Here is an 11,957-nt window from a genome sequence, read left to right as displayed (position 1 = left end):
CTTGTAGCCCTCTGACACTGAATGAGGAGAGACTTTTCTTGCAACCACAGTATTCCCAGAATGGAATGTTATTCATATAAAACTATTAAGATAATTGTGTTCCTACATTCCTGTAATGGAAGCATGAGGGAGATGGGAGTAGAAACTCAGGATCATCCTTGCCTACATACTTAATTCAAGGCTGTCCTGGGATAAAGATCCCAGGGGTGGGACGGGGAGGAAAAGTCAATACTAAATTTTCTAATAGACCAGCAACTAGAAATTCTTTTTTAAAAATAATATCTAAGAGAATTCTGTTCAATCCCATTCAAAAGGCTCCCAAAACCTATCAATGTAAGAATAGACTTAGGAAAATAGTAATAATTTGGTAAACATTCAAGACAATTTTTGTTGTTTTGTTGAACTTCAATATAAAGAAAAGAAATCAAAAGGATGAACAAAGTCTGGCTGATTTTTTTCTTTTGTTTTAAACCAGTAGCTTTGATCTATTCTGATATTACAAGATATTTAAAACACACACATACACAAAAGAGGGGTGTGGTGGTTAGTCAACCAGAGACAACACAGAATCACCTAAGAAGGGAGGTCTCAGGGAGGGAAGGGCTACACGAGACTGCCCTATGTGTGTGTCTGTGGGAGACTGTTCTGATTGTACTAACTGATGCGGGAAACCCAGCTCACTGTGGGCAGCGCCATTCCATAGGCAGGGGACGAGGTGGAAAAAGTGTAAGCATGCATGCATTCCTGTCTGCTCTTGACTGTGGATGTACCGCTAGATGTTTCGACTCCCTGCTTTGACTTCTCCACAATGATGAACTGCAACCTGGATGGTGCACTTACCTAAGCCCTTTCTCCCCTAAGTTGCTTTTTGCCAGGATATTTTAATCACAGAAACAGAAACAAAATGGGGACAAAGAGTGAATACTTATACACTGATAACACCTTATATTTATCCACTATCCTCTGTCAACAAATATGAACTGGCCTGTTGGTGAAGATGCTCTTTGTTTCTGCTTTGTTATGGGATTTTTCATGTTCAAGGGATTAAATCGAGTATACTTGTAGGCGGAACTTCCCCACGGGCTAGACTCCGATTGTTATATTACTTGGGGAATTTAATGCCTGCCCCTGAACACTCATCCTCTTTTGTTATTGGGTACCCAAGAGTTTTTTATTATTATTATTATCATTCTATCCCTGGGGGAAAAGAAACTCAGGGGCATAACTGCTACAACTGCAGGTGTGTTGGTTATGAGGACCTGGGCATGGAAGATCATTTCTAAAATGGGGCCCAGCATGGTGGCACATGTTTGTATTCCCAGTCATTGGACAGCTGAGGCAGGAGGATTACCACAAATCAAGGCCAGCTTGAGATACACAGTAAGATCCTGTCTTGAAAAGACAAAATAGCAAACAATGGACTCTGGAGCTCCTGGTTTTAAACCAGTAGCTTTGGATGTATTCTGATATTACAAAATATTTAAAACGCACACACAAAAGAAAATAAAACTGTTAAGGAATATTCCAAGGTCAACTAGAGACTTCCCAGCATCCCAAGCAAAATGAGAGGAAATTCTTTCTTCCTGATTGGGAAATGTTCCTTAGCAAATGTGTTTGGAGCCTGAACCTGGTGTTTTACTTGCTGGTGTCTGTTTATCCCAACCTCAGTCCCTCATAGTGTATTGTCCCAATACTATTTAGCAAATCCAGTAGGGCATGAATCTTAGCCACAAATGAGAATCATTGCATGAATGAATTTATGAATATTAGTCACAAAGGAGAGCATTTTTGTTCTTGTTTTTGCTGTGATTTGTTTTTTGAGACAAGGTCTCACTGTGGAGCTCTGGCTTTCCTAGAGCTCTCTGTGTAGACCAGACTAGCGTGGAATTCACAGAGATGCTACCTGCTTCTGCTGGCATTAAAGGTGTGTGCCATCACACCTGACAAATGAGAGCATTTTTAAATAACTAAAATGTTAACAATGATACAGAGATAATCATTTTTACAATGACAACTGAGGTTAGGGCAATTATAAGTATGTATCTCTTAAGAGCTTAGACCTCAAGGCAACTGCAGAGCTAAACCATCCTAAAGGCCTGCTCCACATCCCAGACATTGGCACGGAAGCCACAAGGTGAGCTGGGCTGACATCCTAGGGTTAGCCCCTTTGTCAAATTTGGTTTCTTCAGCTGGACACCAAGGGATCCAGGGAAGAATTGCTTTCACCTGGTGCAGACAGGCCATGCAAACTTCATTGTATAATCATTTGAATAGGGAGAACCACAGCATAAGGAAGTGTAACTATTCCCAAAAGGCTCTCTACTGAGGAGGAGGAGGACTTCAAAGAGCAGTCTAGGCCTCCGAGGAATGAACAATCATGGCTAGGGTTGAGACTCAGCTAGAGAAAGTACTCACTTCTCTGGGGTAACACCCAGGCCCCAGTCAAGGCCAAAACTAGCAAGCAGGGAGCATCTTCAGCCAAGAGTCCATGAGTGCACACACTCACACCCAGTATATGTTCCACAGAAGCCATAAGTGGGTGTGGGAACACTCAGACACAGGAACAAAAGCCTGTTCCTTCCAACTTGTTCCTCCAGAGCCTTCTAGTGACAAATCTGACTGGAGAAGTTTCCAGGGTCCTGCTCAAATACTGAAAAGCAGGATAGAGAAGCATGGATTCGGAATTGAGTAGCAAATCACAGCCCTACTAGAAGACTTTGCAAATGGGAGACAAAGCAAATGGTCATCTCTAAAACTCAGTGAGTTAGCAAAGGTGACAGGGCTGTGCCTTGGAACAGCAGTGAAACAAGAGAGGCTTCCAGAAACACATGGCCACATGGGTCCAGGGAGAAAGAGTTGCAAATGGCTTTGATATGAATTCCACATTTAGATAGCTCCAAACAAGCAAGTTGGCATGAGAGACTGTTTAGTGATGCATATATAACATATAATTAATATGTAATATATGAAATGTAATTTGTAGTATATAGTGTCTAATATAACATATAACTTCTTAAGTGTATAAATTTTAATAGGCCATCCCTTAAATTTTTTCTTTTATTTTATGTGCATGAGTGTTTGGTATGCAGGTACATATGTATACCATGTGCATTCCTGGTGCCTTCAGATGTCAGAAGAGGGCTGGGTGCTCCTGGAACCAGAGTTATGGATAGTTATGAACCACCATGTAGGTGCTAGAAACCAAACCTGGATCCCTGGATTGTCTGCATGAGTAATAAGAACTCTTAACCACTGAACCATCTTTCCAGCCTCCTTAATAAGCTATTCTTAAATGATCAAGGTACTAAAAGAACAACATCAAGGAAATGGTTTCTTCTGGGTGGGATGGGACTGGAGAGGAGAACACATTAATACACTAATATTGTTCTGGCTTCCATATTGATGGCAGTTCATGGATCTATGTCAAATATAACTCAGAATGTTAAATTATCAAATATAGGTTGCAGAGTGCCATGGTGGAAAGGTGAAATGTCCGGCTTGTTAGCATAACGTCCTGAAACTTACTGAAGCTGTAGAGCATGTGTTTGAGTTTGCTCTCTTTGTATAAGCTTCTGAGAAAACATTGGAACTCCTCAAAAAATGAACCATGACATGAACATATGATCCCACACTCCTACTTCCTGGTGCCCACCCAAAAGAATTGAAAATGGGGATTCTAATAGGCGTTTTTTTTTAATACTGGAAAAATATTTACGTGTGTGTGTGTGTGTGTGTGTGTGTGTGTGTGTGTGTGTGTGATATGCATGTTTGAGAGTGGCTGTGATGTGCATGTGTGAGTATAGGTGTGTGTCCCATGGAAGTCAGAGGACAACTTTCAGGAGTCAGTTGTCTCCTTCCACCATGGGATCTGGGGATGCCACCCAGTCAGTCAGGCTTGTGTGGCAAGTAAGTACATTTACCTGCTGAACCTTCTCACTGGCTCCTCTAACAGATATTCCTACATGTCTTTCATAGCCATGTTATTCACAATAGAAAAGACACTTACCCAAGTGTCTTCCAATGAATGAATGGGTAGGCACCACACATGTTGCTAATAAGACAGTCACAAAAGGGCAGATCCTGTATAAATCTACTTAGCAAGGAGAGCCACGCCCACACAGAGATGCACATTCATCAGTGGGCGGCATAGGTGATAGTGTGATCCCACGAGATTATGTCACCTAGTGACACTGTAGCCATTATAATGTGTGCAAGTAGACCTATGACAGTCACACGGAGATGAAATTCCTACATGCTTCTCAGAACTTATCTCCTTAGAGTCCTCAGATTTAAAGAGATGGCAAGTACCATGGTGGTTGTCAGCAGCTGGGAGGAAGGAGGGGTGTGGGGGTGTTTAAGGGGGGTAGAGTTCCTGTTTGGGAGCATAAAGAAGACCTGAAGACCGATGGTGGTGACACTCCACAAGACTTTGAATGCCACACACCTGTATGCTTTATAGGATCCACAATTCTAGGGGTTTGGAAACTCAAAAATCCTCTGTTGAGTTCTATGCCATATATTTATATATGACATATGTATCTATTTATGTACAATTTGAGAGCAAACGAACCATGCCTACTAGAAGGGACGACCTTGCAAGATCTCCAGGGCTGAGAAGGTTCTTTCAAGGACCCAGAGTTACCTCATGAGGAAATGATTATACTGGGAGCTCATAAGATCTAGGCCAAATCTTTACTTGATGAAAATAAGTTGTTTTCAGAGGGATATGTACAATGATAGAGTACTTGTCTAACATGTAACCAAAAAGCCAAAGCAATATCTTAATAAAATGGGTAAAGACTAGTCGATTCTCTTAAATGCAGGGGACTGAGCCTAAAGCTTCATGAACACAAGAGTTCTAACATGAGTTAAACTCCCAGCCTCTTCTTCCTTGTTTTATCTTGAGATAGCGGCTCATTATGTTGTCCAAGCAGGCCTTGAACGTACTCTGTATTCCCAGGCTGTCCTTGAATTTGAGATCCTCCTGCCTCAGCTTTGCAAATGCCTAGGACTACAGGCCTGCACCACCAGGCGAGGCTAAGAACAAGCCATTCTTCAAAACACATCCCTGGTGCCTGAACCCCTGGCCCCCTGACCCCTCTGACCCTCACCCCTATCCCACTCCTTCCAATTTCCTGCCATGGTGGAAAACTTCAGCCTGGGGCAAGAGCAATCACTGGGCTGGATTTCAGGCTGCCACCATGGGTGTGTTGGGGGAGGGGTTGCTGAATGCCCCCACCCATCCTGATCCGTCACACACACCGTAGAAGGCATCTCCCTCAGGAAGCTTCTGCCTCCTCCGCCAACCTGAGTTCCTTCACGGTCTGGCCTCACTGCCCGGTGCTGTAGTTTCCTGTCAAGCCTAGAGGCTCAGACAGAACAGGCTAGTAGCCCCAGGTGTCCAACAGGTGCTACATAAACCGATGGGGCTGAATGTGCTAAATGCCTCCTAACTTTTCACAAGGCGGATTTTAACTTGACTCATCACGACACCTAGTGGTGACTTCTCTCCACTTCTCTCCAACAAGACCATCAGGAAGGCATGGTTCCTACTGTTACTGTAGCAAAGGCTTTCTGAGAACCAGCTGTGAGCCAGGGACCATTGGATACCGATACTTTGGTTGGCCGGTGCCTGCCCTCTGTGGGCTTACAGGCCAACGCCACTCCTCAGTGTCAGCATAGCACCGCCATTCTCCTGTGACCGGAAGCGGCCCAGGAACCCGAGGCTCCAGTGTTGTGGAACTGGCATGGAGAAAGGTAGCTGAGCCTTGGAAACTGTCTCTACTGCAATGGAGTTATCCCTCCATATCCTGCTTATCATCCCGTTCGAAGATGACTCGATCCCATGTGTCAAGGTGGTATTCCAATACCACTCATCTACAGCAACTGCTCCCAGGAAGGCCATAAGCAAAGCCGTGTTGGATTCCTTTATTCCTCCCCACCTGCAGGGGAGGAAAGCCAGGGAGGGAGACGCGCAAGGGAGGCCCTGTCCTGTCCTCAGCCTTCATTTCCTCCTGTGTCTGTTTCCTCTTCCTCTTTAAGCAAATGTCCAAAATCAAATCTTAATGAGCAACTATAGACCTGGGGTCCTCACAGTACAAGCACAACCAAGCAAGCAAAAATGTTCAAGTGGCAGAGAAAACCACGTGACATTTACACCCGAGCCTGTGGAAGTGCTGCGCGGAAGCCTCAGCTTACGGTGGAGTTACATCTCCAAAGCTCACTGTTGGCTGAAAATGCATTTACTACATCTAACTTACATCACAGTGTGGCCCAGCCCTCCTTAGACATGCTAGGGCACTTGAGTTGACCTACAGGCATCAGCCTTCTAACCCAAAGCCCGTTTTCTAACAGCGTGTGGAGTATTTCCTGTAATTGAATAAATACTGCACTGAACCTGTTAACCAGAATGGGTCTATGGCATGGGGAAATAAAGGAATGATTTTGTACAATTGCAAAGTTTGAAAACTGTGATCTTACCATCTTAAGAGAAAATGGAGAAACATTTAACTTTGTATCACTCCCATGTGGTCAAAATGGCATACAAGGCCAAAAAAAAAAAAAAAAGATAAACAACCTGTGCTAGCTAATCCTGGTTGTCAACTTGATTGGATCTGAGACTGGCTAAGGCCTACATCTGGCCAGGTTTGTGGGGCATGTATTTCTAGAAGGATCAACTGAAGGGGGATGGCATCCCTAGGGTGGGAGGCACCATCTGGTCCAGACACAAGAGGTCTGGAGGGATCCAGACACAAGAGGTCTGGAGGGATCCGTGCTGTTTCCTTGCCTGCCTTTGTCCCTTTCGGTGTCGTCCTTGTTGTGGTTGCTGGTGTCATCCTTCACAGACCACAAAACCAGTTTCTTTGGCCTTCCAATTCGGAGTGGAAATCAGAGGCTCTCCAGGCATCATGTAGGCTCTTGTTGGCAGACTAGGACTGTAAAGGCATCCAGAACTACAAACTAAGTAGCTACCAGATTCTCAGACTCTCTATCATGTCATATGTCAAAGTGCTAGTACTCTTATTATGTGAATAATGGTTATAAATCAATAAAAATAAAGGAACGCAATAAAATTAGTTTGAAAGAAATAGTTCTTCAAAAGACATGCAAATTAGGGTTGGAGGTATTGCTAAATGGTAGAGCTTGAATATGCATACACAAGGCCCTGGGGTTTATCCTCAGTACCTCACCAAAAAAAAAGGGGGAGACACAAATCACCAGTTTTATGACAATTAAAATACAACTGTTTGGTGTAAGGGCAAAACATTGAAGACCTGCAATGCTTAATGCTTGAAACAAGGTATTTGTGGAAGTGTTAAAGTGGTATGTTTTCAGAGAAAATGTTCATATGAGATTAAAAGCAGTACATGCATTTATCTTTTATCCTGTAAACCATTTGTAGGAATAAATTATAAGGAAACAGTTATTGAATAAAGAGACAGCCTTCAGGGGAAAATCTAGCTAGATGAACATGACAGGAATAGTATCTAGACTATATAAAGAACTCAAAAACTAAACAGTCAAATAACTCAGTTGATAAACAGACTATGGAAATCAGCAAGCAGTTCCCAAAGTTGAAATACAACTATCAATAAAAATATTTTAAAAACTGGAGGCTCACTCTTCATCTGAAAAATGCAAAACAGAATTATATTGAGACCCCATCTTATCTCAGTCAGAATGGCCGTCATTAAGAAACAAGTAGCCAGAAACAGAAGATAAAGGAACCCTTATATACTTCTGGTGAGAATGCAAACATGCCCTGTCACTATGGAAGCCAGCAGGTGGGAAAGCTACACAGACCCAAGATATGACCCAGTGGTGCCAACCACTCCTAACCACTTACCCAAAGGCTTCCAAAGCAGCACATCCCAGAGACACCTGCACACATGCTCACAATAGCCACATTATGGAACCAGCCTAGGTGCCCAACCATAGGGGAATGGATTAAGAAAATGTGATACACAATAAGATTTTTTTTCAGCTAGAAAAAATAGCCAAGTTTTATTGTTTGTAGAAAAATAGACACTGTTGTAGATAATTGTATTAAGTAGAGTAAGTCAGTCTCAGTGATTCTGAGATTTTATACATTAATAAATGCATAAAATCATGTGTGCCGTGAAAGCAGAAGCAAAACTGTCCAGAGATGAATCAACAGGGACTAACAGGAGTGGGGAGAGTTAGGAAAAGGGACGGTAGGAAGTATGTGTAGGTGTGTTCAAACGCACAATATGTACTCCTGTATGAAAACCATCCTTATGTACAATGTTCAAAGAAAAACAACAAGGCAACTGACTAAGAACACAGAGGTGCAACATGCCATCAAAGCAAAAGTGTGTGTGTGTGTGCCTAAGATAATTTGCTTCTCACAGAGTAATAATTTTCATTTTTGAAGCCAATAACTTGACTACATAATGATATAGCAGATCGCTGATCCTCTACTATCCTCTCTTGGTTTCAGATGTGATAATGCAACTCTATGTTTTTTTAACATAAACCCTGGTCCAGAAGACACTGAGGAGCCTTATCAGCTGGGAAAACGTGAGAGTTGCTGTAAACCCACATACAGACTTCACACAGTTGCCTGCACATTTACTGTTCATCTTTCTGCCTTTACTGTGTCTTTCTTTAGGTCCTTGCCGGAATCTTGAGCCTGCTTGTCCTGATGCCCTGGGCATTCTTACTCTTCCTGAAGGCACCAACCCAGCCCCTCTCCACACAGCTGCTTGAAGCCTCCCTGCTGTAATTTAAGAAAGACACCATGTGGCAGGGTTCAAGCAGAGTTTTTTTTTTTTAATTAGGGAAAGGGATCATAAAAAGGGAAAAGGGGAGGGGACGATGACCGGCGACTGGCCTCAGGTCAGGACCAGCAGGAGAGAGGAGAAAGGAAAGAGGGGGAGAAAAAGAGAGAGAGAGAGAGAGAGAAGGATGTGAGGTGGGCTGAGTCCTTTAAAAAGGGAACATAGTGAATGTGCACAGGTGGTGAGTGTTCTTAGTGGCTGCAGCTGAGGGTACATCCTGTCAGAACCCCAAGGACAGGCATACAGATGCCTGACTGCTAACCCTGCCTGCTTTCTTGGACTCAAAAGGTATTATCTCCTCTCCATCCTCCTCAGTAACTACCAAGATTTACAATTTGCTTGCCTTGTTTTCATTTTTCTCTCAAACTCTAATAAAATGCTTTTTAAGCGTAAAAGGAATGGTGTGTGTGTGTGTGTGTGTGTGTGTGTGTGTGTGTGTTTTTATCTATGACTGGATGCAAGATGTTTACTTTCTTTGTAGAGATTTTTAAATGTAGACAACAAGAATGCATTGTTTTAAGGTTTGAAAATGCAAATTAGCTTCATAATGAAATAGTAAGCCCTACCTGGTCCAATTCCGTCTCGATGCCTGACAGTTGAGGAACATATAGTGAAACTATGACTCATAGAAAAGTTGCATTCTGGGACTCGGGGTGAACTCCATGGGGAGCTTCTTTACAAACACCTCCTGTCAGGCCCAGGGCACCAACACAACGGCGACACTGCACACTCCATAGGCAATGCCGATTCAGAAAGCACACAGCCATCAGCTAGTAGCCTTGCTGGGTTTCCTGTGTCACGGGTTTTCCTGCCTAGAATAGGTCTTCCCTGGGCTCCCGTTTACAGTAAATGTAATTACATCTTAATGGCATCCATCTCGTGCTGTCACTTTTCCACTGCTCCTATTTTTAACCGGCACAACGGGAACATTTGTCCTCTCATTCACTGATGAGTTTTTAGGCCACCGTTTGGCTTTTAAGATGACAGCGCCCTTAATCTTGTTGTGGGTTCTTGAAATAACAGCCTGTAATTAAGACAATGGCGCACAGGCAACCTCATTCTGGGAACCACAGTAGCTCAGCACTGAGTGCAGGCAATGGGACTCAGCAGCTGGGTTGGAGTGGAGAGCAGGCTCTGGTGTTCAGAGCCTTTAGCCAGGCTGCCCAGCTGTGACAGGAAGTCAGCCTGGGCTATTTCCTCCTCGGGACAAGCCCTGGTGGCAGATGTGCCACTTGTACAATGACATGGGGCTGAAGGGGTAGCTGAGTTCTCCATCATTTCAAGTGCAATGAAGAAATGGGTTTCCCCTACCCCCTGGGATCTTGACTATCACGAGAGTTTTAAGCCCTAGAATGTTGCACAGGCCACCCAACTTCCACTTGATATGTAAAGTTACCCGGTTGGAAGGATAGTTCAGGCCCTGGAGTCCCTGCCAGCCTCTCGTGCCTTCCCCTATTGAGGCTAATACACAGTAGAGCATCGGTAAGCCACACCCACCGGATCTTGGTTGATGAAACTTGTAGAGATCTGCCGATTATAGAGCCAGGTTCGTGGATTGTTGGGCAGCAGTGGTAACCAGGTCTCCAGGCTTGATGTATGACTTCACTCGTGGTCCCCTGAATTAGAGGCCCTATTCTAAGCAAGATACATTAGTTTGTAGTGTAATTCTAACGCCTTTTTTTTTTTCTCACAGCCCGTGGAATCCACATAAAGAAGTCTGGGTTTTTATAGTCCTGTAAATCAAAACTGGACTGAAGCGTGTCACAGAGGAGGGAAAAGCTTGTGACTGAGCCAACCAGGAGAGAGCCTTTCAACAGAGGGCACAGAGCTCATGAGTGCAGGCCTTAAAACCCCTGGACAGTTAATTTGCTCAAATCTTTCAGCCCAAAGCTATTCGTGGCCTCAGGGACCCACTCAGCACCCTTTGTTCTTTGTCTTGCCTTAGTGGGATGTAATCTGAGGCACTGGGGAAATCCGCCTATTTTTGCATACCTTAACAGAAATCTCCCACTTGCCCAACTATTGTCTCCCTAGGAAAGGCCAACCTCATTAAGCATCTTTCAAACCAGCCTCAGGAAGGCTCCTGACTCTGACCTGATTTCTTGCAGGCTCAGGGCAAGCTGGCACTAATTCACATTGTGCAGTCAGTGATGCAACCTTCAGCTGTGGAGCCCCCCTTGGCAGACATTTTATTTGGGTACACATTTGAGCTCCCCGCCCCCCACCCCCAATGCTCCATATTCTTGTGTGCTTACTCAGCAGGCCTGCTGTCTCCAAAAGAGGACACTGAGAGAGAGGAGCCATCAAGGACCTCCAGGAGCTCTTAGGAGCTTCCTTAAGTGCCTACACACCCACGGACACACTGATCGACCAAGGGTAAAGCTTGTAACCTTCTGCAAAACCCCTTTTCCTTATGCTGCTCTGCTGCCTCAGGTTTTTCCCAGAGTAGATCCAACCCTAACAGGAGTGCCATTAGGTCAAGTTAAAATCTCTAGGTATCAACCAGAAATCAGTGACACCTTCCATCTGGCTGCTCCTTACCAAATGAGAGAATGGCCTCTTTATACATCTCCTGTCCTGTTTGTACTCAGTCTCTCATGCTCCCTCCTCTCACTTTTTCACCCTCCCTTCTTCCCCCTCCCCACCCCCCCATGTTCCTATGGGTATAGGGTTAGGTTAGCAGTGGGCCACAAAAGCATAGGCAGAGCATCTATTTAAAATAAGGTATTGTCTTAGGATTTCTATTTTTGTGATGAAACCCCATGACCTAAAAGCAAGTTGGGGAAGGAAAGGTTTATTTGGCTTACGCTTCCATATCACTGTTTATCCTGGAAGGAAGTCAGGACAGGGACTCAAACAGGACAGGAGCTGGTGCAGAGTCCATGGAGGGATGCTGCTTACTGGCTTACTCCTCGTGGTTTGTTCAGCTTGCTTTCTTACAGAACCCAGGACCACCAGCCCAGGGATGGGCTAGGCCCTCCAATGTGTAGCTCTCAGTGGAACCACCATTTGGTAAGGGCGGAACACTTCTCAAGGATTCGGGCGAGGGCCTGGGGATTGAAATGAAGACAAAAGACAGCGGCTCATTCTTGCAAGGAGAATGGCATTTATTGTAACAAGAGCAGAGCATTATAAACCAGTCAGCAGGCACTGTGG

Source organism: Mesocricetus auratus, unplaced genomic scaffold, assembly GCF_017639785.1.
Source record: "Mesocricetus auratus isolate SY011 unplaced genomic scaffold, BCM_Maur_2.0 Super-Scaffold_100021, whole genome shotgun sequence".
NCBI classification, from domain to species: domain Eukaryota; kingdom Metazoa; phylum Chordata; class Mammalia; order Rodentia; family Cricetidae; genus Mesocricetus; species Mesocricetus auratus.
The sequence above is the reverse complement of the archived record's forward strand: the minus strand, read 5'-3'. Positions refer to the sequence as shown.